Source organism: Oryzias latipes, chromosome 13, assembly GCF_002234675.1.
Source record: "Oryzias latipes chromosome 13, ASM223467v1".
Taxonomy (NCBI): domain Eukaryota; kingdom Metazoa; phylum Chordata; class Actinopteri; order Beloniformes; family Adrianichthyidae; genus Oryzias; species Oryzias latipes.
This window is the reverse complement of record NC_019871.2, coordinates 14,177,234-14,202,993: the sequence shown is the minus strand read 5'-3', so window position 1 is coordinate 14,202,993 and position 25,760 is coordinate 14,177,234. Positions and strand designations below refer to the sequence as shown.

The window sequence follows — 25,760 nt, the reverse complement described above, 5'->3', positions numbered from 1 at the left end:
CAGATCGATGTCTTTATGGAATATTGCAATCCCAAAAGCTAAACCCACACTTTTCCAATAAACTATCAACAATCTAAAAAAGTTCTTGCTTCTTTATATTTATCTTTTTTCACGACTTTGCCACGTTGCTTTGACTGGGAAATAACCTGAGCACCATGGAACAAATTGGAACTTGCAGAGTAAAAATTTTGGATAACCTTCTTACTTTTACCTTTTTACTTAAGATGTCAGTTCTGACCAAATCCAAGGATTTAATGGAAATGGGCTGGTTACTTCTTTAAATGACAGCTTGGGATAAATGGGTGAAATGTAAATGTTTCTAATCCATCCATCCTAGCTGCTCCATTCTCAGATTTAAGCTCTACTGTCTACGTTTGTCTCTCCTTGGTCTGCTGCAGTTCCTAAAATGCCTAAAGTGAGTTTGTTACATAAACCCACCAATAATGAGCTCTTTTGGGGTAATCAGATTATTTCTTATACACTGTAGTTTATCTCTGCAATAGCTGTGGTATTCATAAAGGCAAAAAAGTCTAAATATAAGGAGCGTTTATTTTTATCCTTGACTTAACTTTATTCCATGAAACCTTATTATAATTTTTTTTCATTTTCTCATAAGTATATTTAAGTGGCTTTCATAATAGTAGAGGCTGATATTTTAAAGGGGTCAAACACAATTTAAAAGCCTAAATCTAGAAATTGTAGGACTTTTGCTTCATATTTACTTAATTCCAATTCAGATTCTATAAGGTTTAAAATGTGCCATTTAGATTTCATATATTAGAAATTTAACTTTAAAGGTGCTCATATAGAAGCGATAAAATCTTTTTTTTGGTTGTTGTTGATTTTGTTTTTTATTTCAAATGTTTATTGCATTATTATGAATTTTCTCTTAATCAGGGCAGTTTTGAAGATTGGTGTGCATTTCAACATGCATGATGCCGCGGGGAAACCTTGCTGGATTCAGCTTTGGTAGAACTCTGTGATAGAGTTCTAGCCTAATGGCTATGCAAATGTATCATGTCTTTGTTTTTACTAAAGCACAGGCATTTCCGGACCGAAGACTCCAGCTCTGATCATGTTCTCTGAGAAAGTCTGTACTCCATTCAGAACACTTTTCTGTGATCCACTATGGGAGCCAATCCCAGATTATCCGCCCCAGCTGCAGGAGCCAAAGAAAGGCTTCATTATGCGCTGAAGCCAATGGAGAGTGCTGTTGGTTTTAGATGGCTCAACAAGAAGCAATGCTATTAACTTTTAACCAAACCTGTTATTGCATGACAACAACTAGTGCTAGAAGTAACATGTGAAAAGTTTGATTTACAACAAAAATGTATGCACAGACATAGAAAAAAAATGTTAAATCGTAATTTTTGTGTGCCTACATTCCGACTACCTCTGATTTTCAGTCCAACACAAGCATCTAATCTGCCAAAAAACTCTAATGACTCGAAAGCTGTTGGGTGTATCAGTGGTGGAGTAACAACTCACAGAACAGGCTGTTAAAAAGGCTGGCTCTGTGATGCAAATCACTCCAGAACTGCTGGAAGTAAATTTACAAGGAAAAACATTGCATAATGTACAGAAAAAAAGAATATTCCATATTGTTTGAGCCCTCTGAATACAATACTGATGAAACATCAGTTAAATAAATATCAAATTTTGTTGCAACACTTACAAACTGGAGATTATTGTTATCTGCAGCAATTGCAACTCACGATGCGTCTCTACAGGTACTCATGACTTTTTAATGACCAACAAAGCATATTGCAACCATTTGATTTCTCCTTTAGAATTGAGAAAGGGTTTTGGAACGTGAACTGTGCAGAGGGAACAAGGCCGACACAGCAGGTTTGTCACAGGTTTCAGAGGATAAATTATTCACACCCATATTACCATGCATATTTTTCCCATTCCTATTCTACACCCCGATTCCTCCTTCTGCACTCCTGCTCAAATTTAGCCTGCGGGATTGGGACATTTACTGCAAACATACACCAAAGCTGGTAATTACACTGGTTAGATGTTAGCAATGAGTGAGTAGAAAAGTGCTCCAGAGGAATAAGTGTAATGGCTGTGGAGGAAAGTGCGACTGCTGCACTCATTGGTGTGTCACAGCGAGGCAAACAGAGCTTAGATCAGTAGGGAGTGTAGTAAAGCAAACTTTGTACAACAGAAATGTTGCAAGTCAGACGTGTATGTGTTTTACATCAACAGTCAGGGTGTATGGAGACAAAGGCCTCTTCAAATTAAAGGTCAGATGCTTTTAATCTACCAAAAACACTAACTTAAAAGGAAGTGCTAACTATATAAAGGAAACTAGGTGGGCCAGAAACATATTCTCAGTGTTTTTGACAAACATTTCTCTTGTTGTTTTTTTTAATTTATGAACAATTCTGGGTATTTTATGTCAGCAGCCCTGAGTGCTTTTATCAAAAGAAACATTAATTGGGTTTGGACATATGTGTGGAGAAAAAAAAATGATTTGTGAAGTTCATGAAGATGTAGTCAACTTTATGATTTTTAGTTGTTCAACAAAGTCATATTGGATTGTGTCTGTGTGAGTTTGTCTACCATGTGCTCTCAAGCCAGTCACTTTTTTTTCACTCTTTGGCATTTACAATCTCTTAAAACAAGCCCAAAGCATAAAAATAGACGGTCTAAATGTGAATTTGAATCCACAATGTCCAAAAATTCCTCAGAAAAACTATGATAAAAAGGGGAAAATGGCAAAAACAACAACTGAACATAGCTGCAAAAGAAATTCCAATAGAATTGGTTAGAAAAGACCAATTAGAATGACACAAATGATATCGCTATACTATAAAAAGAATGGAAGCAAGTGAAATAACATGACATTTGAATTTATAGCCATTTAGTCAGTTGATAAAGTTTTGTTTAATTTTACTTTTTTCTAAGACTATAAAGCTGTTGGCTAGAGATAATGTATTTATCTAATCCCTTTAATGTCTACAATCTATCCACTTCCTCGGATCTTTATCTCGCTTATCTTGTTTACTTTTTGCTCTGGAGATGCTTTTCAGTTTCACTGTTCTCTCTGGTGAAATGAAAAGGAAAAATGAAGTAATCTTTACTGACCTGTATATATTCTGTCGACAGATCAGTGGTCTGTTAGGTAACAGTGCTTCTCTTTCACGACACGTTACTTCTTTTGCAATGGGAATTCCTTCTGATAAATCTCTCCATACCCATCAGCACTGAGATCCTGTCAAGATAAAAAAAAAAGAAAAAGTCTGATTTCAGTTTTCTGTAAATGCACGCCCAAAATACCTAAGAAACAACTCAACAAGGATCAAAACTGAACAGACTTAATGTTTATCTGCCAGTGGCTCCAGGGTTCCTGACTAAAAATGTGGCATAACTTTGGTAAATTAAGGGAGCAACTGCTTCTATCAAATACTTAAAAAACCCACTCTGATGAAAGTTGCGATCTTCGTGTTTTTAACATGTCCTTGTGACATTTTTTGATGATGGAGGGCAAATATAAAGCAAATTAAGTTCAAAATTGCATTTCTAATTAATTCTTTATTCAATTGTTGAGAATCAGGAGCAAAATGCTGTTTTGACATAGACACTACAATCAGCGTGGCACAAGCTACTCTCCATTCCTATGCATCCACTTGTAGATGACTGGATCCATGTTTGTCTTGGTTTTCTTTGTCTTAGCTGGCATTTAAGGCAAATATGACTTTGCTTATTTGTCAGACCTGAATACTTGTCATCCACTTTAACAACCTGAGATCTAACATCAAAGTTTTGTACTTGAGTCTTCACTCATCAGCACATTAAATTCATGATGCAGGTTTTGTTGCTTTTCATGACAGACAGGGAGAAATACTGATCAGTAAGGTCACTATCATGACTGTGACGTTTTTAAGAGAGAAATGAACACAAGGTAGAAAATGTCTGCTAATTCAACGATTGACATACAGCATTGTAGTGAAGATGAGGCCCGAGACTTGAGCACAAGAACATTTGCTTTTACAGCTCAAGTCTGTGACTTTGGTCTAAATCAGTCTTGGAAGTCTTCTCGGGTTATTTCACATGTGTCAAAGTCAAGGCCCGGGGGCCAAATGTGGCCCTCCATGTAGTTTTCTATGGCCCGCGAGAGCCTACCAGTTTTTAATCTCTTAAAGTAAAAATAAAAATTGGTGTATATTTATTCATAACTAGGGGGAATCCGACTTGAAATATGGGATTGGTCAACTATACATTAGGACTTTAACACTGTCCTTGTAACCTAACCTGACAGAATCAAATGTAAAAGGATTTATGCTAAAGTAACAAGCAAACATGTTTTCCATCCAACTGGAATTGTCACTTCATAATAACTAAATAATGAGTTATTTAACATTAAGGAGTAGTTAAGTTTATTTTTCGTTATTTGGTTACATGTATAAGTTACATTTGGCCCTTTGAGGACAGCCGCTATCCTGATGTGGCCCTCAGTGAAAATGAGTTTGACACCCCTGGGTTATTTGAAAGCATGTCTCATAAGATTTCTCTCTCCAGCATTTCGTTCAATCTTGCCGATGCAAGTGTCACTTCAGCCGGCCTGTCTGTCAAGCTGCAGCACTACGACACAAGCACAGCTCATGAGGAGGAAGACTGCAGAACGGGGTGAGAAGACTGCGACCTATGTGGCTCTCGAGCTCAGACACAGAATCAGACGTCATGTTACAAGAATAGTGATAAATAAGAAGCTCCTCCTGCTAGAGAAAGACTGGATGTGACAAGAAAGGAAATTCCACAGGAGAAACGGCAACATATTCATATCCTCAAATTAAAAAATATGGACAGTAAAAAGTTGTTGACACTGGACTTTACTATCCATGAGTCACATAATATAAGCTTGCTTGTAAAGATGCTACACAAACAACAGAAGTGAAAGGAAAATACTGGAAACTAAACTGAAAAAGAAGATTATGCTGCAAGATTACAGGCATCTACAATTGACCAATAACATGCAAAATAAGATGGAGAACATAAAACGAAGAACCTTTTGGTGAGGATCAGTAAGATAGCAGAAACAGATGACTCAAATATGGCTCAGAATGTTTTTAAAACAACAAAAAGAGTTTTTCAAACTGTATATAAAAATCAAAAAACTATGGTAACAACCAAAATGAAATAGAAACTCTAGCTGTGATGTTTCTTAATCTGAATAATCAGAAGATGCATTTTAGTGTGCTAGGGGATTTTTTTAAGGTCCAGCTCAAAGAGAAATCTTTCAATCTAGATCAACTCAAATGCATCAGCTCTTATACTTTACCTTTTCTGCAGAAGGCTAGTCAGATGAAGCAGATGGGGTGAGGTTTGGTGTGGGTGTGCAGGTAGAGAGGAATCGATAATTCAATCTGAAAGACAAAATACATTTTTAAGTGAAACTGGCCACAGTGGTTTTCACGCAAGCTTCCATGCATATAAACAAACAAACAAACAAACCCAACAACATAAAAAGACTTAACTAAAAGGTTATTAATTATGCATAACAGGTGGGCATACTTTAAAAATATAAATGTAATTTTTTAATAATTAAATAGCCATATGGTAATGTTGATAAGCCTCTTTATTTCACGTAATGTGTAATTATAATCAAGGTATCTGTCTGTCTTCATAGAGCAGCTGTTATCCTTTCTGTATGATTCTAAAGACCAATAACACAGGCACGCCTAATGTTTGTGATGAGTCCCGAGGCAATCATCTGCTCTGCATCTCCACAGTAAACATGTCTACATTCATACTGTGCCCAGCGCACGGAGGAAAAACAATTACCAACTCATGGTAGGTTTTTGGAAGTCAAACATTGACCATATTTTAACACCATCACAAAGGTGGCTTCATTAGTGGTGAAGGTTGTCCTTTCCTGTCATGTTCTGGAACAAAATACATTTGTTCTGGTCTGATTAGCAGGAAAAAAGGAAATACAAAGGAGGGAAAGCAATGGAAACGAGGGCTTGACGCCGTCAACACAGCCCATTTACTAAGTCTACTATTTAAATCAATACTAATCAATCAGGCTTCACCTATCGCTTACAAAGAGGATAATAAAAACTATGGGATGTCTCACTATAGGCTCAGACAGTTGGTGACAAACTGCAAACACCATTTACGAGAGACTTTCCAAATGTCTTCCATCTAACTGGTTTTGTACATCTTCAAAACAAATTGCAACATTAAAACTGTTGTCAGAAAGTCAGAGAAGTCTTGTTTCCACCTCAAATCCTTTGCAGTTTAGTTTCCATTACTCAGAAAGAGTGTATGGACCTCTACAGATAGAAAATTATTTTGCAACACATTAGAAAGTAAACAAACTGTTGTGGAGCAGGAAGAAAAAAAAAGGAAGGTGAAGAAAACATTATAGAAGATAGAGACTGGAAAAACTCTGTAGATAAGGAAGTGTTAAGGAAAGGGGACACAGTTTACGCCAGTGTCATTCAATAAGATCTTAGAGAAAGGAAATATGTCTGAGGAGTGGACAAGTCTGCTGAAACAGCATTCTAAAAATCACAGAAGAGGAAACTAATATAGAGAAATAAAACCGATGAAAGAAAAGTAGAATCTGGTCATAGGTGAACTATGAAAGAAGGATACAAGTCTTAAACTGAATACAATAGATGCAATAGCAGCTTTACGAATGCCAATATAAAAGTACAGAGATGGTCAGATGGAGCAGTATTGAATCTTTGTGGAAGTGTGTATAGAAGGAAAAAAGTTATGAGACATGTATAGATGCTGTGAGACTGAGATAAGTTGAGTTGTATGTTAAAAAAAACAAGAGTTCAAGGTGGAGGTAAGACTGTACCAAGGCTCTGATCCCATTCAAGTTTGCTTTGGTGATGGACGGACAGAAGAACTAAGAGTAATCTCTTTGAACTTTGATGTTTGCCAATGACACTGACATTTGTAGGGAAAGATCGAAATTAAATTTGGACAGGGGATAAATGACAATAAAATACATATGTGTGTGAATGAGAGAGACCTGAGTGGAACTATGAGGTTATAGAATGGACGTAAGTTAGGGGAAGAAGTTGCGGTCAACACTGTAGAGCACTAGAGAGTAGAAAAAGACAATAAGAGTTCTGTTCCTGAAGGCAGGAGCAGTTGTGACTAAAGAGTCAATTAGTTCCTCTGGAATTTTTCATGGCATTCCTGTGATTTCAACAGTTTCCTCTTATTTCTAAAAAAACAAAAACAAAAAAAACAGGCAATGAATCAAAAGATCCTGGTTTACATCATTCACTCTAAGGTTTAGAAATGTTGTGTTTATATTTTATATCTAGTTTATATTAAACATACATGTATTTTCTATTAAAATATTAACTGGTACATTTTAAAATCTAGTGCAATATAACTAATTTTTTTAATATTAGTACCTGACACTGTCTTGCAAACTGTTTTAACTGAAGACCACATAAAGCAATAAAGTAAAATTCAATTCACAGAGGTCCTTTTAGCAGGAGCACTTGAAAATGCTGTTGTAGCTGTTTGATCACTATAATGGTGATGGTTACCATAGGAACGCAAAGGTGCACCAGCAAAAAGATGTATGATGTAGGCGGAGGGCCACAGGCAATCAGGACACACAACCTCAGAGTGTAGCAGAAACTAATACAAAATGCAGCGATCCAAACTGCGTAACAACCACATGGTGACCTCATATGCACTTTCATAGCAGCTCTACTGCAACATAGCTCCCAGACAGCACAAAAGAATACTGGTTCTGTTCTACAAATGCTCTTTAGTTAAACCCCAAATCCTACTTTTATGTCTTTCCTAAGACGTGAAGCCCCCCTCGATGGTTTAATCACTGCGAACTTTAACTGCAAGCCAACAGATCTGGAAGCATCAAGTTACGCCTGAACAGTCTTTAAAATATTCAAAGACGAGAGAAAGCTGGGGGGGATAAAATGACACCACGCAGGAAAATTTCAGCATGTCACTGGACTTGTTTCTGTAACAAATCCATAACGGTAGAGTTTTTGCTTTCTTCAAAGTAATTTGACCTCAAACTAACACTTTTTATTTAAAAATGTGTTGGTAACTTTTTCTATGGCAGCTTTAAGTTAAGATTTGGAATCTTGTCAATAAAACAACTACAAACTCTGCACCCAAAGACCTTTTGAACAAGAATTATATACAGTACTTTCTACAAGTTCTTAATAACATGGTGGTACTTTTGCTGTGCTCAATATATTAATGTGCAGTTGATAAAATAAACTTTTACAGAGTTTATATTGCTTTACTCATTACTAACCAAAAAATGAATCATCATTATGCAAATATTATTTTTAATGCCCAGATAATGTTTCAGCTTGTTGAATAGCATGAGAACATTTTAGTTTGTAGACTAATTGTTCCACCCGGAGAAGTTGACTTTTATTTATCTTCTATAAGAATTGACAGGCTGCATGGTGGAGCAGTGGTTAGTACACTGGCCTCACAGCCAATAGGCCCTGGTTGAAACAGAGTTGCATTTTTGTAACCACACAGGCTGTCAGTGCCTCAATCCATTCAAGTTCCTCTCGAAAATAAACAGGGAACAGTTTGAGTAAGCTTGATTTTACACTACACAAGCAAAAAGCTGTATGAAATTTGAAAGCCGTCTAAAATATTACTTTAAATAAAATTAAAGAGAATATTCTTTTCAAGTTTGTTTTCTTTTTCAGCATTTTTAATATAGTTTGTTATTGCAAAAAAAAAGAACAACATATGTTTAAAAAAAAACTTCAGTGCATTTCATTGAATCACAACATACATATATTCTGCTTTCAACTTAAAATGTTCTTAAATCCTCAATGGACAAACTCTTACCGAGGATGATGCTTTTGAGAAGTGGGTTCATCTTTGTGTCTGAAGGACTGCTGGTAATTTCAAGGTCCTTCCTGTAACCAAACCAGAGCAGTGACAAGCTAATGAGTATAAATGATGATGAGGCTTTAAGAAAATAAGGTCCTCAGCAGGAAGAAGGTGGGACGGACACATGGGGAAAGAGGCAGACATCTGCTCTGAAGTTTTTCAAAAGATTTCATTTGGCACTATATCTTGAAGCAAATACTGTAAAAAAAAAAAGGCTCAATTGCAGTTGATTTTAAGCTACTGCACAAAAGACATGACTTTTGAGTGTGCACTGCTTAAAAAGTCACGCTATGATCCTTTATTAACAAGAAAGATATCAACAGAGAATCAGGGTGAACAGTTAGTCCTCAAACTCCTTCCTAAAAGTTTCACTATTAAGCACTCATGTCATCCATGAGGTTTGCTCCGTATAAACGGATCTAAGTCCTTATTCAACAAGTGACTATCCAAATGTTTGGCCGGGCAATAGATGTTGTGATTACTTTTTCCATTCCAGGGACTGGATTAGCAAATTTCAAACAAGGAATAAGCTTTACTTAAAAAAATAAAATCCAAAACAGATTATTTAAAGAGTGCACGAACAGCAATGAGCCAAAGAAGGAATTGCAAGCTTAGAGTATCTGGCAACACGTTTATACTTTAACAGAAAGACACAAGTGGTAGCAAATATTAGTTATTTTCATTAACAACACGGCAAGTTGATATTTCTTGGAACAAACTCGCTTTATTGAATCAATGGATTATGATTTTGTCCAGTTCCCCTGTGGTTAAATAAAACCCTCCCTCGAATATTTAGAAGCATGCTTACTGACATTCTCTTCCGTTTCACTCTTAACATTAACGAGATGTGACAGTAGTAGCCTCCTTTCAGAAAAGGCGTGCTGACAAAAGTAAAGGAGCCTGGGGTCAAGGGGTGTGTGCTTGTATGCGAGAGTTTACAGTCTCGTCAGACAAAGAGGTTTCTGACATATCCACCTCGTCTTTCCCTCCTCATTTCTTATTCTTAGTCCCCTCGATGTTTGATTCTTTGCCCCTGAATAGTGGCATTGAAAAAAAAAAAAGGAAAAAAAAAGCAGCAGCGATCTGACAAAGACCTTACAGGCTCCCAAAGGAAAGCACACTCTCAGAGACAAGTCCGATTACTGCAGATCATTTGTCACTTTGGCCGCTTTCCCAGAATTGAAGAATCGCACACTCTCAGAGTTTATTCATAACCAGGAAAATCTCTCTGCTAACGGATGCAGAAATGAGTTGTGTTCCGTCAAATATTGTGTTTTCAAAGCTCAAGCTCCAATTGCCTCCACCCAGTGTTGGTATTCCTATAAGCTCCACTGGTGGAGATAGAATGCAGCAGGGCTGAACGATAGTGGCCAGATAGAGATAATGGTGCCAGCCAGATCTTCTGATGCTCGTGAAATGATGAACTCCTCTGGGACTCTCGAAACAGTCTGCAGTGTAACTAGATTTGTACACAGTGAATGGTGAAGCCGAGACAAAGTGTGGGAAGAACTCGCCCAGTTGAGGGTGTAATACAGAAGGGGTCATTTAATCTGGGAACAAGGAAAACGGTTTAACTGAAGACAAAAGTGGAATTGCTTCGTCAGATCTTTTCCTTTTCCTTATTCCATTAGGAGAGAATGTAAATACTGTTGCAAAGGTTCCTTTTTTTTTCTTTTTTTAAGCTCACTAAAAATTCTTAAGAGCAAAAAAGTTAGATTGCTTGTTTTAAAAAAAAAAGGCAACTGACTTTCTAATTAATTCATGATTTAAAACATGGTCTGCTATTCCACTAATAAATAAAGCCCAGTGATGGGATAAAATGCAACAGAAAATGCAATTATTACTGGCTAATTTATTAAGAAAGGATTTAACTTTTTTAAATGATTGCAGGCTGACTGACTTCTATCAGTTTTCAAAATGCAGATAGTGACTTGATATTTAAAATATATGAGCTACAGTCTACTTCCTCAGGAACAGTGAGAGTTGCATTGAGAATCGAGAGACCTGGTCAAAGGGAAACAGTGCATCTATGAATAGTTTTGCATCAGAGACAAACAGTTGCTTTCTACTAACTCTGTTTTTAAATACAATGCAAAAAAGTGTTTGTTACCAAAAACACCCACCCCTGTTGCGTCCTCACCAATCACACTTAGAAACTTTGAACAAAAATTGATTTAATTAACATGATAAAAACATTGGGGGAGGGGGGGGGGGTGCAGGTAGCAAACTCTTTTAAATCTATAATGTTTTTTCTTTCGCTTTTGTTTACAAAATATTAAAATTATTTGCATTTTTTTATACTAAAGGATTACACATGTTCTTAGGTGAGGTGAGAATGTACTTGTATACTATTTAAAATCAATGGATGTTGACAGAAATGCTTACACTTTACACACTAAAGAAGGAACAAAAGATACACACAGCTTTATGATAACACTAACTAGAAAAGGGCAAATGGTCGCAAATGAAAAGGAGCATATTATGGTCAAGAGTTCTTTAAAAAGTCGGAGAAAAAGTCCAAATGGAATGGTGCCAGGAAAAAAAAAGAAGAACTATCATCAAAGCCTGGCCCAGAGTCACATTTGAAATACGCAATATTCAAAGTGTCCTCAGATGGGTCCACATGGATCTTTCATGAACATGATGACATTTCCCAGCATCTTTGAAAAAATAGATCCTATTTATATCAAATAAGTCCCTCATTCCAGAGGAGAGATCACAAGGATCTGACATTTCAGCCCATTTTTACTCTGTAGTCTCATTGTCTTTTTCCAGATATGTGGTATTAGTCTTTTGGCTTCCAGTATACACACGTGAGTCGGAATTCTTTCACATTTGTTGTACATGATCTGTTTAGTGTACAGACAGTGAATGAACAAACTGGAATCTAATGACATGGTAATAAACAGTTTTATTCTTTGGGTCTTAAAGTTATGAGACTCCCTGATTGAGTTCAAAAGGCTTTTATTCTATTCTCTGCATTGTGTATGGGTGTCTAGCAAACACACATTTACCATTTAAAAACTTTCATAGAGAGTTAACAGTTTGTCTGCAGGGATTGCAGACTGTAATTCTTCTAAAAACAGTAACAAAATGCCCGCAAGCTTTTGTAAAAAATACAATGTCTCTTTTAAGTTTGAGAGATCAATCCTCTATATGAGTCATAATTCAAATGCGTTTCTTTTAGTGAAGTCACTACACTGTGAGCAAACTGTTTGTTTTGATGCAATGTCCCCGGTTGATGGTTATTTTTCAAGTAACATCTAAGTATAAAGCCTTTTTTTATTTTCATGCTGTAACATTTTATTCAGTTATTTTTTTTACATGTTCTAATCACAATGACAATCTAAAGAATAAAGAAAAGCCATTCTTAATGCTGTAATGACCTTGATAGCAGACATTGATAATTCTGATGTTTGCTTGGGGTTCTCACTCTTGCATAATCTTGCTTCTAATTAATGGCGGTAAACGTTTATGTGTATTTGACTCTGTTTATGCCATGTTGCCAGCACATGCTAACCTGTTCACCTTCCATCAATACCAGATGTTACAAAAGCGTTGGTCTCATTGAAATACTTTCAAAGCAAAATACCCTTTTTTCACCAATTAGAACAGGGATCAAGAGAGCTCTATCCCATCTCCATTCTTGTTCTAGATTTACAATGTTAGAACGGGGTCGAATCCTAAAATTGTCTTGAGATATTTCTCCATTAAGTCTAATAATTATTTCCTGTAATTTCAATCATTTAAGACTAGTTTGCTGCAGAAAATGTAGCTAAAATACAGCATTATACACGGTAGTAACATAAAATGAAAAATGTGTCAATTATTTCTCCATCTACAAATACAATAAAAAGGCTTCTGCCTTCAGATTTTGCATAATGCTAAAACCAAATGATGTGATCAAAGTAGATATTTGACACACAATGTACCCACTGCTTCAATAAGACCACCTGGCTGGAAAGGTAAGTTAACCATATACAAAAGGGGAGATTGCAGAATGATCTAGCATTTAAAAAATGGCAAAAAAAGAAGGCAATAGAACAAAATTGATCTTTTTCACAGAAATAAAACGTATAGTGGTAAAAATGGCAATAAATGAATAACAATGTCCTTCTGTAAAAAATATATATTTATTTTGAGATCAATGAGATCAACTTTGCTTGACTTGTACAGTCCCAAAGCATTGTGGGTCAATTTTGTTCACCAGCTCACCTATCTGTGCATTTACTCTTTGAAGATTTTAAGCCTCAGAACATTAAAGAAATTCTATTTCACAGAATTTACCATTCAAAGAAAAATCACCCTTTTATTTCCATGTTCCAACTTGATTGTCTATCATGTTATTTAAGGAATTTAATTACGATTCAACAGGGAGCAAAAAGCCTTCAAAGCAAAGCTGCTAAAAGCTCTGGCAAAACAGGAAATACAGCTTCATACAGAAGCATAAACAACACAAAGATGAGTCTTGGTAAACCAGGCTAACAAGTTTAGTGTCAGTCACTGCACGTCTACACAGCTTTTGCAAACATGACACTACAGTTCACATTTAAAATCACCTTAGGACCAAGCAGAAATAGAAACGACAGAGCATGTTTTGGTACATTTAACACAGTTTTCCACATTGCAAAGCTGATATTGTATTAGGTGTATTTTGATTTAGTAATTACAAAAGTCATTCCCATCCTACTTATTCAAAATATTTCTTATTAGCAGGAACCCAATGATTCCCGTCATAGCAGGCCGCAGCTTCCTGCAAACTTTGATAGTGAACCCAGTGTGGATGAGGTGGGCATGATACACCACTGCAAGTGCAGCAGCTCCTTCCACAGCTATGTGTTGTTTTGATCAACGAAACAAATGCTATTTTTGTTGGATTTTTTTTTTTTTACACAAAAACATTACAACTTTTAATTGTGTTTCATATTTTTCTGTATACAAATAATCAGGAGCAGTGTGCAATTCTGCTCGCTTTCCCCCACCTATGTGCTCCGCTTCCTTTATCAGTGTTCCTGCCAGATGGCTGGGGAGGAGAGAGGAAGAAAAAGAGAAAGATGACAAATGTGACAGAGCGTCCAGTTCACACTGGGTGGCCTCTGTCCAAGCTGTTTTCTGACAGTGTGTCAGAAGAGCAGCAGCACAAAAGGCAAATGTTAAGCTAATGCAACCAACACATCGATACATATGTTGGTATTTTTAGCATCTAAGACACTGTTGTAACTTACAACTCAGAACTGTGGCTTTTCCTTAAAGTCCCACTCTGATGATTGTTTGATCCATTTTAAAAGTGTTCCCAGTGGCCTTTTAATTATGATTATGCCGTTTTTAGCCCATTTGTGTCACTTTCTGGGTCACAGTCTCTGGAGCAAGGTAGTTTGCCATCTCTCGGTGGGTGGAGTGTCCCTGCCCCAGGTGGAGGAGTTTAAATACCTTGGGGTCTTGTTCATGAGTAAGGGAAGACCGGAGCGTGCAATTGACAGGCGGATCGGAGGGGCATCCATAGTTATGCGGTCGCTGTATCGATCCGTTGTGGTGAAGAGAGAGCTGAGCCAAAAAGCAAAGCTCTCAATTTATCTGTCGATCTTTGTTCCAACACTCACCTATGGTCATGAGCTATGGGTCATGACCCAAAGAACTGGGTCCCAAATACAAGCGGCTAAATTGAGCTTCCGCCGTAGGGTAGCTGGGCACTCCCTTAGAGATAGGGTGAGAAGCTCAGTCACCCGCGGAGAGCTCGGAGTAGAACCGCTTCTCCTCCACATCCAAAGGAGCCAGTTGAGGTGGCTCGGGCATCTTGTCCGGATGCCTCCCGGACGCAACCCTGGAGAGGTGTTTACCGGGCATGTCCCACTGGGCGGAGGCCCCGGGGAAGACCCAGGACACGCTGGAGAGACTATGTCTGTCGCCTGGCCTGGAAACAGGGGTCCCCCCAGAGGAGCTGGAGGAAGTGGCTGGGATGAGGGAAGTCTGGGCATCATTGCTTAGACTGCTGCCCCGCGACCCGGTCCCGGATAAGCGGAGGAAGATGGATGGATGGAGTCTCTGCAGAGCGGCAGAAGTTCATTAGAAATTCACCTCTGCCGCTCTGCAGAGTAAACATACCCCTATTTCCCATCATCCCTTTCTCTACACACTCTCCCTCTAGCTTATAGCCCCTCGCAACATCAACCCAACAATTCCGGTGCAACAAAAATGGCAACCGCTATTGGAGCTATCCATCCGGACAGTTTTGAGTCGGATTCCAGCTCAGACGGGGAAAATATATCTGTTCATGTATCTATTTGTCTGCAAGTGGATGCATCATAATTGGAGCGGAGCAGAAGGCTTGAGGTTTGCTGTAGTAACTTGTATTTCACCCTCACAAGCTATTTCCAACGACATTTTTGCATCTGGTCCTGTTTAACATTGATTTGAACAAGGAAATACTCAAAAAACAATCTCGAGCTTAATTTTCTTTATATATGACGAGCCGAGTGAGAAAAATGCTACGAGAACATGTTAAAAATACGATTTTCATCAGAGTAGGTCTTTAAAGCTTCTGTATAAACACAGACCTCAACAGCAATAATAAAATGTTTTGTAGTATTGTTTAAATTAATATATGAGAAAACTTGTTTTTCTCTCTCTGTGGCTGTTTTGAGTAAAAAATAATGAGCATTTTTGCCGTCCACTTGCTAACTTTTATTGTTTCAAATGAGCAGGAACTTTTTCCATAGTTTTTGGAACTTGCTTGATAAAACTGACAATGGCTAAGAATGCTGCATAGGATTTTCTCTAATCTGTCCTTCAGAGGAAGTGTTTTTCTGAAAGGAAGGAACCATCTGTGCCACAACAATATGGTTATTAGTCAAAACAACACAGACTGACACCGTTGACGTATTAGATTGATTCAACAAATCTGTTTAACCAACCAAACTGCCAGTCCTGATCATTTTACTTTACAATTGTGCTTTTTTTCCAAAAGTCTTCTCTACATTCAAACAGGTAATCCTACCAGTGTGAGGTGGATAATATAGTTGCAATGAAAATCCTCTTTTGCAATGTTATATTTGATCCACTGCATCTCGGGTGCACATCTAACCAAATGTAACTGTACTGTGCAGCGACACAAACCTCAACTGGTAACTGGTAATGCTGTCGTCATTTAACAAGGATCTTTTACAGGATGGAAACCCACCTTCCTGATTTTCCAGACTCCTCTGTTTCTTAATGAACTACTAGGATTGTCAACCCTTCCCCTTTCAGTATTTTTAAGAGGATTTTAGTCGTGGTTGGGCTTAAACCTAGTCTAAATGTGAAGTAACAAAACAAAGTAGTCTATTTTTGATCAACTTAGTCTCAACGGTTCACGTTAGGATGATAAATTACCTTATTCCAGGTATTGTAAAGCTGTACCAAAACCCAGTTTTGTCACCCCTAAATTGGCTTCTTTCACAGATTCTCAAAGACAACTCTCCCTTTTTCGGTGCTTGAATCAGCCTTTGTTGATTAAAACTCTCTGTCTGCTTCTCTTAACAGACAAGAGGTCCCAGCAAAAAAAAAAACCTCAGACAGGAAACACTACCACGTTATCTGAGGGAGAAGGTCAGATAGAGAGATGACAAATTCAGGGAGGGCACAGTGAATACTACAGAGATGAAGGATTTACTGGTAAATGTGGAAGCATGGTTGACCCCAATTCTCCCCATGACTCCTCTGTCCTGAAAGGAAGATTAGAGGAAGTGGAAGGAGGGGTTGGGGATGGTAACAGACATAAACCTACAATGGCGGCGCAGCTTTTTGAACATCATGCCCCCCACCACTGAATTCTTCCTTGAGGTGTTATTGCCCATGTGCATCCCCCCCCCCCACCCTTTCCAACTACCGTTCTTTGAACTTCCACGTGCATAAAAAGAGGAAACTTTAATCATGAGTAGACATCTGCTATGCTGTGAATGGACTGTAGTGGAAAAAATAAAACAGAAAAATTCTGACTCACTGAAAAAAAGGCTTCAGTGATGCTGTGGTCTACATTGTTAAGTAAAAGGCATGTGAAAAGAAAAAAAAAACAAAACAGAAGAATTTGAGGAACGTGGTCTTATGAGCCAGTTTTATTAAGAAAGGAGGCTTTACACGATGTGGGGGTAACTAGGCATGTGATGCTGCCAGGAAGCTGGGAGAAGATGAACTAGCTAAAGCTCAAGCGAGTCTGCAGTTAGACGCCCGGGGCAGAGGCCAGGCTGGTAAAAAAAAACCAGTCCAGAGGGGGCAAACAAACATGTCTGGCTTTTGGCTCTGTTTAAACCCCAACAGGGCAGCTTCACTAGTGTGTTCAGGAATTATGTCTAATCTTGGAAAGTCCACTTTTTAACACACAAGATTTGAACAAAAATGACAATAATAAAAAGTAGAACGAAAACTCACAGAAATCATTTGTAGACTTCAAGACGAAGAACAGCTGTAAGCAAACTATCAGCGCTCTCTGGGAAGAGGATTTAAAAGACTAAGCTGACCGTTTTGGCAGGAGACACTGAGATGGTGTGCTAAGTGGGTTAAAGCACACCACAAGTCTCATAATCACTCCAGGCCCCCCACTCCACCCTCTCACACCCCTTGTTTGCAAACCCCAGCCAAAAGGAGCTCTAACAAGTCTAACTGAATTACTATAGGATGTCAACAAAAGGGAGCTTACTAATAAATTACAATAAATTGACTTGCCGGGGGAAAAACAATGGACAAGAAACAAGCCAGAAAAGTTTAGTTTTTATTTCCATTTTTCTTTAAACACTACTCTGACTTTTACACATTCAGTGTATGTTTTTGCATTTACATTTTTGATTACATCCTCTAAAGTGTTTGGATTAAACAAACAGCATTTTTGATAAAGTAGATACCAAAACAAAAAGATGAAAAATCCCCACTCTATCCCTTCTGTGAAGGGACACACAAATGCATTCACCCTAACTTTTCTCCCAATGTCACTAACAGACATCGTGGTAACATGAGTCTAGTGAAACTGTAGTACCTTAGCTCAGTGAGTCTGTTCCAAGCTGCAGAGGCCAGACACCATTATGCCTGCAGGACTTTGCGAACACAGTACAGTAGGCCTATTGAGACCGAGCAGAAATGCAGAGCTGCGGAAAGCACTGTACAAACTAAAGCTGTGAGAAAAGGAGGAGAATGAATGTGAATGCACGCCACTGAAGGCAGGGGTAGCTGTCAGGGGCGACCACGTGAGGAGCATTTGTCAAAATGCTTGGTGCATCCCAAACACGAGCATTGTCTTTAGACTTTTTACATTCAGTTAGAATAAAGGATGAGATAAATGTACCTATGTTTAATGAGTCATAACTGTTTAATTTTTGCCATTTCACTCATTTGCTTTGCAGGCTTACTGCTTTAACTGAAAGTGATATTTGCTGTGCCATTAACTAGTAACCGGTGTCGACTAACGAGTCTAAAACACTCATTGCACACAAACATCTACACACACCTCTGCAAACGAAAGGCAGGTGGTGAGCACAGGTGAACACAGTTTATTCACAGAGTATTATTGAGCCGGGTTTGTCCTTAGGGAAAGAGGATTACAGGAGTAAGGTGTGGCTCCTTGTAGCTCACAGTCCTATTATGTGTATGTGTACGTGTTTGTGCGTGTACTTGTGTGTCCTTAGACTGCGTATTAAGCAGAGTTAAATAGAGACCAGAGAATCTGCCTAAAATCTTGTTAATGCCTTGGTTTGAAATACAGAGATCACTTACATACTCACTGCTGATAGGACCAGCATTTGCTTCTGAAAAAGCTGTAATAATTAAAAAAAAAACAAAAAAAAACAGCAATACTGCGACCTGAAGCCAACAATGACTTGGGGGAGGGTGAAGGGCGTTACAGCATAACTTAAGTTCTCAGCGCATAAGAGCTATCTCAAACATCTGGACCCACAGCGGCATCTCTAAAGTGGAATTTGGCCAGTTATAACAGTCAAGTGAAAAACATGTCTGCTCCAACCCCGCCACACATGCATCTCCAACAAAAAGGCTGCACAACAGGATCACCACTTAATGTGTGACACCCATGTGAAGCTACTGCTCTCACTGTTCTCTGTGCATTTCCAAGTCATCACACTGATGCAAATGCATTCACAACATGCTGTGTCCATCCAGTAGTCCTGTTTTTTCTGAGTTTTAGAGCTCGAGTTCTGGGTGCGGCCCTGTGGCTGAATGTGAACTAACTCATGCATATCCACACGAATTGAACTTTGCACATGCTCATGGAAGCATATTTGTTTTCGAGTCACAGACAGCGATGGCGTGAAGTGATACATATGGCTAATGGCAAACCATGTAGGAAAGAAGTATAGAAATGTAAAGAGAGCAGAGAAATAACTCCCAAAATAGATTGAGTTAACACCCATACTTTTACTTTCCAAGCAAGGGCAACTTTCAGGTCACAGCAACATTTCAAAACAAAGCGTCAAATTAGGCTTCATCTAAATGAATGGCTTATTGTCACCCAAGTTTGAACCTTTTTAATTTCTTATATTAACTGTTTCTTAAAAAACATCTTTGAGACCTTCTGTTTTGTTAAGACATTGAAAAAAAACTAACTTTTTACAAGATTCTTTTTATATATTGTCAAAAGTTACAGTAGTACTAAGAGACCGGATGATGGAACCAGAATGTTTTGGGAGGTTGGTAACGTTCTAGTCAAACAGAAATTTTCAAAATGGTTAAGTTGCAGAGGTTGAGGTCTTGAGTTTTTCTGTGTTTAGAGTTGTGAGCAGTCGAGTTCATGCCTAGGAGAATACCAGTAATGGAGAGGTTGCTGGAGTGGATGTCTGAGACAGACAAACGAAGCTAATGACTGTTAACAAAGTAGGTCAAGCTAGTATCAGAGACAAGTGATACAATTGAGGCGTTACTAGTCTCACAGCCAGATTGTGGTTTACACACATACATAAAACATTTTTTCACAATTCAAATCAAGCTTATTATCCCAGAAGATCGGCTGCACATATACCACCTCTAGGGACTGCAATCTTCTTCATATTCACAGACTTCCCAGCTGTTTTTGAACCTCCAAACTTCTAGCCCTAAAATATAATCTTATCCATACTACTTGGTTGGGTTTTACCATAATTTTATTAATTTATTTGGTTAATATGTTCCAGGTAGAGCTTTATGACGATGAACTTCTTATTGAAACATAGCTCAGCTGCCATTGAGAAAGCAGAGGAACACCAGTAAGGTGGAATCAAGGACATGAACTGTAAGGATAAGGAAATGAGAGGCTTTCATCTTGCAGGAGCCCTCCCTTTTACTGTCTCCATTTCTTTCCCTCCCTCCTTTCTCATACCATCTTTCTCCCGCTAAGTTATCAGCTCATCTGTCTCCTCCTTTCCAATGATGAGAAGTCCTTAATGTCTGTGGACAAACACATTTTGTGCACTTCCTGGTTGTAAGTAGTTCTCTGAATTCGATGAAATGCTGTGAAGCACTTGTTGACAGTTGACTTTTTAACATAAAGTTGATTTATTTTCAGGAAGGAATTTATGCTGGTGCTTCAATAACATTCAAACAAATGATCTTCAAATTAAAATATTTTCTTAAATATAAATCCCCCATGATGCACCAAACCCAACATCACAAATACAGACTAATGCACCCGCTGTACTGACATGTACACAAACATGTGTGACACACTCAATGACATTTTGAAAGTCCCCAACACAAAACAGCTCCATGCAATGCTTTGTTTAGAAGTCATGTTCTGTCTTTTGGCGTATGGTAAATGGCGTATCCTTGTATAGCGCTTTTCTACCTTCTTCAAGGTCCAAAGCACTTTGCAGTTACAGACCCATCCACCCATTCACACACACCGCTGCCAAACACTGGCACCAACCTTCCACTAGAGGCAAGTTTCAGTGTCTTGCCCAAGGACACTTCAACATATGTGCGGGAAAGGCGGGAATCGAACATATAATCTTCTGATCAGAGGTCAACCGCCCAGCTGCTTCACCACGGCCACCAAAGGGGGCAAAAATTGCAATTAGATCAGCATTCATACCTTGCCTGAGGCTGATGAGCCCAACTGATTTGTAGGAAGGTAGCCAACTAAACGATCTCCAATTCTTGTCTCAAATCTAGTTTTCAGAAAAGCTGAAAAAGAAAATAAATGCTTGTCCAGTGCTTTGCCAAACTGGAACAAAGGCATACATTGAAGGACTATGGGCAATGTTAATTTAGCAAGAAGAGAACTTGCTCCTCTGTGAGAAGTAATAACCTGACACTTGTTGGGACATTTACCCAATGTAAGTGTCTGTGAATACAACATGTATGCATAAATATTTTTCAATCAGTGTATGGCAGAGACAAAGATAAATTGAGAGAGGAAAGAAAAGAACCATGTCCTTGTCTTTGGCAGGGAGACATCGGCCGCTTTAGGAAAAACATCCTGCTGTATCAGAAGTAAAGGGAAATGTGCACATCTATCTCAAAGTTTCCTGGTGGTGTTTAGTGTTACAGCCTTCTTTTTTAAGGCAGTATAAAAAGGTGGTTCCAATAGCGATAGGTTTCACGAAATGTCATTAGTCCAAATTGAATTAAATTTAAATTAATAAAAAATACTGGTAATACCAAATACCTAAATCCGTGGCTTGATATTCCTATTAAAAAAAACATGCTCTCTCAGGCAAAAAATGGAATGTAAGTCAGAGAAAATATAAAAGCTTGTCACTTTATTATTGGTGGGCGGCTATTAGAATATTTATTTTGAAAAGAAATCATAAATCGATTTCTGTGATTATTTGCAATTCATCACCGTGGCATGACACAGTATTAGGGCCACCATAAAAATAAAAAAATATATACATTGATGAGAATAAAGTCATAAAACTATTAGAAAAAAATCGTACTTTTCAGAGATTAATATATTATTATTGTAATATATTCAGAACGAAAGTGGAATATCTGAGAGTGAAAAAAGTCATAATTGTACGAGAATAACGTCATAATTATGAAGAAAATTATCAAAAGTTTACAGGAATAAACTTGTAGAATTGTGAGTAACAGAGACAATATTTTACAATAGTAATGTGCTCCATGTCTCTCATACTGAAATACAATATTGGTTCTTTTTTTATTGTTTCTTCTATTTTTCTTAGTAAATGGATACTTGAGCACTGATCTCACAAATAAAAAAAGTCTTTTAGTGGGTCAACATAGTTTTATTACGAGTATAAGGACATTGAAAAGAATCTGCAGGAAAGTGGGCCTCTTCAAAAGAAGATTCTTGACCCACAAAGAGTGGATTTCTGGCAGGCGCGACACTTACGTCGTAGGCAGCATAGTTGCAGAGGTATTATGGTACGTAGATGGGCTATCTATGATAAACTATTCTTGTAAAGTTACGACTTTTTTCTTATAAATCAATTACTTTACTCTCGTAAATTTATTTTTATTTTATTTTTTTAGTGGTGGCCCTAATTCTGTGTTATATATTGATAACAGCAAAATCTAATGATACATTTAAATGTATTTAATGGCAAAATTTTAGTGGCTGGATGGATGGCTCAGTTGGCTGTGTGAAAAGACTGGTGCATGCAACCAGGGTTTGTTTTCCTGAGGGTGCGGTAGGCTTCATCCAGTCTGGGTTCATGGAAAAAACCCTTCACTCTAGTACCTAACTATGTAGCCACAAGATGGTCCAAGTCTGCGTCCCCCCTGTGCTGGTCCCCAGCCTGGATGCAATACAGGGTTGTGTCAGGAAGGGCAACCGCCATAGAAATCTCTGTCATACTACCGGTACCTGTGTGGAAGCTGAATTGCTAAGGGGAACAGGTATGCTGAAAGGTGAACAACATTTAACAGTTAAATTTTAATTTGAAAAGTTATTTGCTTTGGGAAACAAAATAGCATAATAGTGTTTTCTTGAGTACCCAAAGTGGAATCAGACAATAACAGTTATTGTTTGAGCAACTAGATGTTGACATTTAAAAGTCATTTTTTGTTTATTCAATAACTGCAACTAAGAAATGCTTCTGCTTGTATCAGGAAACAGGAGAAACAGAATACCCATTTAAAATGGAAAAAATAAATAGATAAAAAATGAATTAATTAATAAATAAAATGTATCTATGAATACATCTCCTCTTTAGTGTATTGAATATAAAGGGGAAGCATTTCCTACTTTTTTTATTCTAAAGCATCTTCAACAACAGTGAGATCAAAGGCCCCTCCTTTATGAAAGACATAGCTGTCTAGCAGTATTCGGCTTTAAACATTATAGCTAGTGATAAAATATATGCTGGCTCAATAATTTAGCACCAACTCAATAAAATAAATTAAAGGTTCTCCTTTGTTCACTTTAATTGTCTATGAAAACAGTTTTTATCTAATAAAATTATTTTTGGGGAAAAAAAATTGAAATTGAGATGATAATTAACTGAAAGATGTAGAATAGTATCAGTTTATAAACTTGTGAATTGAAACCCAATAAGTATTGGTTAGAATACACAGCTGTAGTGGTTCTCATTCAAAAACTATGATGAGCCAGCCAAACTGTCAATAATTGTCCCCGTTTGTCTATTTATGTCAAGCAAACTTTTGTTATTCCTCCTTGTGACATTTTTTTTTTCTCCAAGTACCTTTACTTCTCTGCCCAGTGCCTAATGATTCACAGTGACATGCTTTTCTGTCACATCATTACATTCTCCTCAGCACATACTCACTTCCTGTCCAACTGCTTTGATTCTCAAATGCAGCACGAAAGGATGGAAAAGACAAAACAGCATGTCAAATAGGACACGTAACTGTGTTGACTGAACAACAACAGTTGTGCCTCAGTTTTTAGACTGTTGGGAAATGATTTTGGATTGTTCAGCTACAGTAATAATTCTTAAAGATTTTGTCAAGAATACGACAGGATCAACTTTAAAAACTGTTTTCTCCCTCCTTCCTCTCACCTCATGGAAAAGTGTGACACATTTTCTGTTTTGACTTTGTTTAGACCAATTTTTTTTCCTTCTTTTGATTGTTTGAAGTTTCTTAACCAATATATAATCCTACGGGTGAAACTGATAAACACAAAAGCCATCATAAAGTAGACCTTAAAGCTTTTATTCATGTCCTGCATGCAGAAATTCCCCCTGCACCTTAAGTACATTTTTCACATAACGCATTTGCAACAGTTGCGCTCAAGCAAATTTTTGCACAAAGGGCTGATTTACTCTTCTTCACTCCATTAAAAACACATGGAGACACAATCAGCTGGTTCTTATCCTGTCATGCAGGATTTCCTGTTTCCAGAATGCTTCTTCTATGCGACTGAGGAAATGATCGAGTTCTGTGTGGGAGCATGCTCCCACACACACACACACACACATACAGAGACCCACCACCTGTCATCCCATCAGCTGGGGACAGAAATGAAGCAGGTGTAAAAACATGTGGTTACCAATAAAACTGCAGACAAAAACATCTTCCGAGACACAAACTTTGTTGGACATAAAGACGTAGCAGAGGAGAGCAACAGGGGCGATTGGCTGCAACCAAATGTCTCAATGGTGCGACCATTAAAAATCTCAGTGTGTCCAGCTGTTTGAGATTTAGGAGAAAAATCCATCTTGCCATGGATCAACAATAGAAACACACATTAAGCTCGTATCGTGGTCTAAGCCAATCAGAGAGTGAAAGCCATGAGCCCACCTCTGATTGGCCAGAGTCCAGATATTCTTCTGGTGGAGACAAGAAGCATCAAATGACAGACATGTTGGTCCAGAGACACAAACCACCTGCATATATTTTCTACTCTAGAAAACAAAATTTGCTTTTTAAGAACCTTTGAGTTACTGAAAAAAATTAAACTGCAAAATATATTTAAATAAAAATACATAAGTTAATACTATGATGAAACACAACAGTGACTAAATTTATGATAGCGATGATGTTTTCTCCTTTCATTTTTATATCAATTTTTGGTTGTATCTATTATATTTATATATATATTATACAGTACTTGTTTTTTTTTAAAGTGCAGCTAAAGAAACATTTAAGAAGACTTTCTTTTTTTGACAACATTTTAAAGATTTAAACTTTTTTTATCTTAGGCTTTCACTAATAAACCAGGAATTTTTTAGATTTAAATAAGTTAACCAATGAATATGCAAAATTTCTGGGGAAAGATACATGAGTAAATCTTTAAAAATACAGATATTATCAGTAAATCCAAATGTTTAGTAGCTTTTTTTTATGCTTAAGACAAAGAATAGTTTCGAGGAATAAATTCAGGGTTTCTTTGCTTCTCTCTCTCTCGATGCTATGCTGACCACTGGTAGGACATTGTCCAAGTTGTGGCAAGAAAGACCTCTTCAACATCTGTGTTTATCCTGGAGCTAAAACCAACAGGCTATATTTACTCTGGTCAAACATATCCATCGCAGGCAAGAAGAGGAAAAAGAAAGATGGGGATTCTGTGCCACAGATTTTGTGCAACATGCATCTGAATGAAGAGGAAGGGCACTAACAAATATAACACTTCAGACATTAATATGCAAGATTTTCACTGTTTCTTATTGATTTTTACAAAAAGAACAGTAGATATAAGTTAGCAGCACCTAAGGAGGACAGAAAGAAAGAGTGAGAAAAAAAACAAGATGCCAACGAAGCAAAGGTTTTCTAGCCGCACAGGGCGCCAAAAAGCAAATGCAATTGTGAAAATACTGTGTCTGTCCCTCTGTCAATAAATCTCTGCCCCTCTGGCAGAGCCATGCATACTGACTTATGGAGAAGAGCATCCACAGGGGAGAATTCATCAACAAGAGTGGGACGATGTCGGTTTTATAGAGATGCTGTGTACATTATCCAGTGCTGTGTGTAACAAAGTGCATATGTGACATACATGGCGAGCA

General features: G+C 37.7%; 1 protein-coding gene across 3 annotated transcripts in view; it reads right to left on the bottom strand.

The window, feature by feature from the left end:
- sipa1l3 (signal induced proliferation associated 1 like 3) overlaps positions 1 to 25,760 on the bottom strand; it is a 53,768-nt gene that overhangs the window by 24,270 nt on the left and 3,738 nt on the right. For 2 of the 3 annotated variants that reach the window (XM_023961585.1, XM_011482533.3), the window contains exons 2-4: positions 8,833 to 8,903; positions 5,291 to 5,375; positions 3,097 to 3,223 (exon numbers count right to left, since the gene is read on the bottom strand). The gene's annotated coding sequence lies outside the window, so the exon portion shown is untranslated. The remainder of the gene's footprint in view (positions 1 to 3,096; positions 3,224 to 5,290; positions 5,376 to 8,832; positions 8,904 to 25,760) is intronic. The other variant, XM_023961583.1, reaches the window with a different exon arrangement.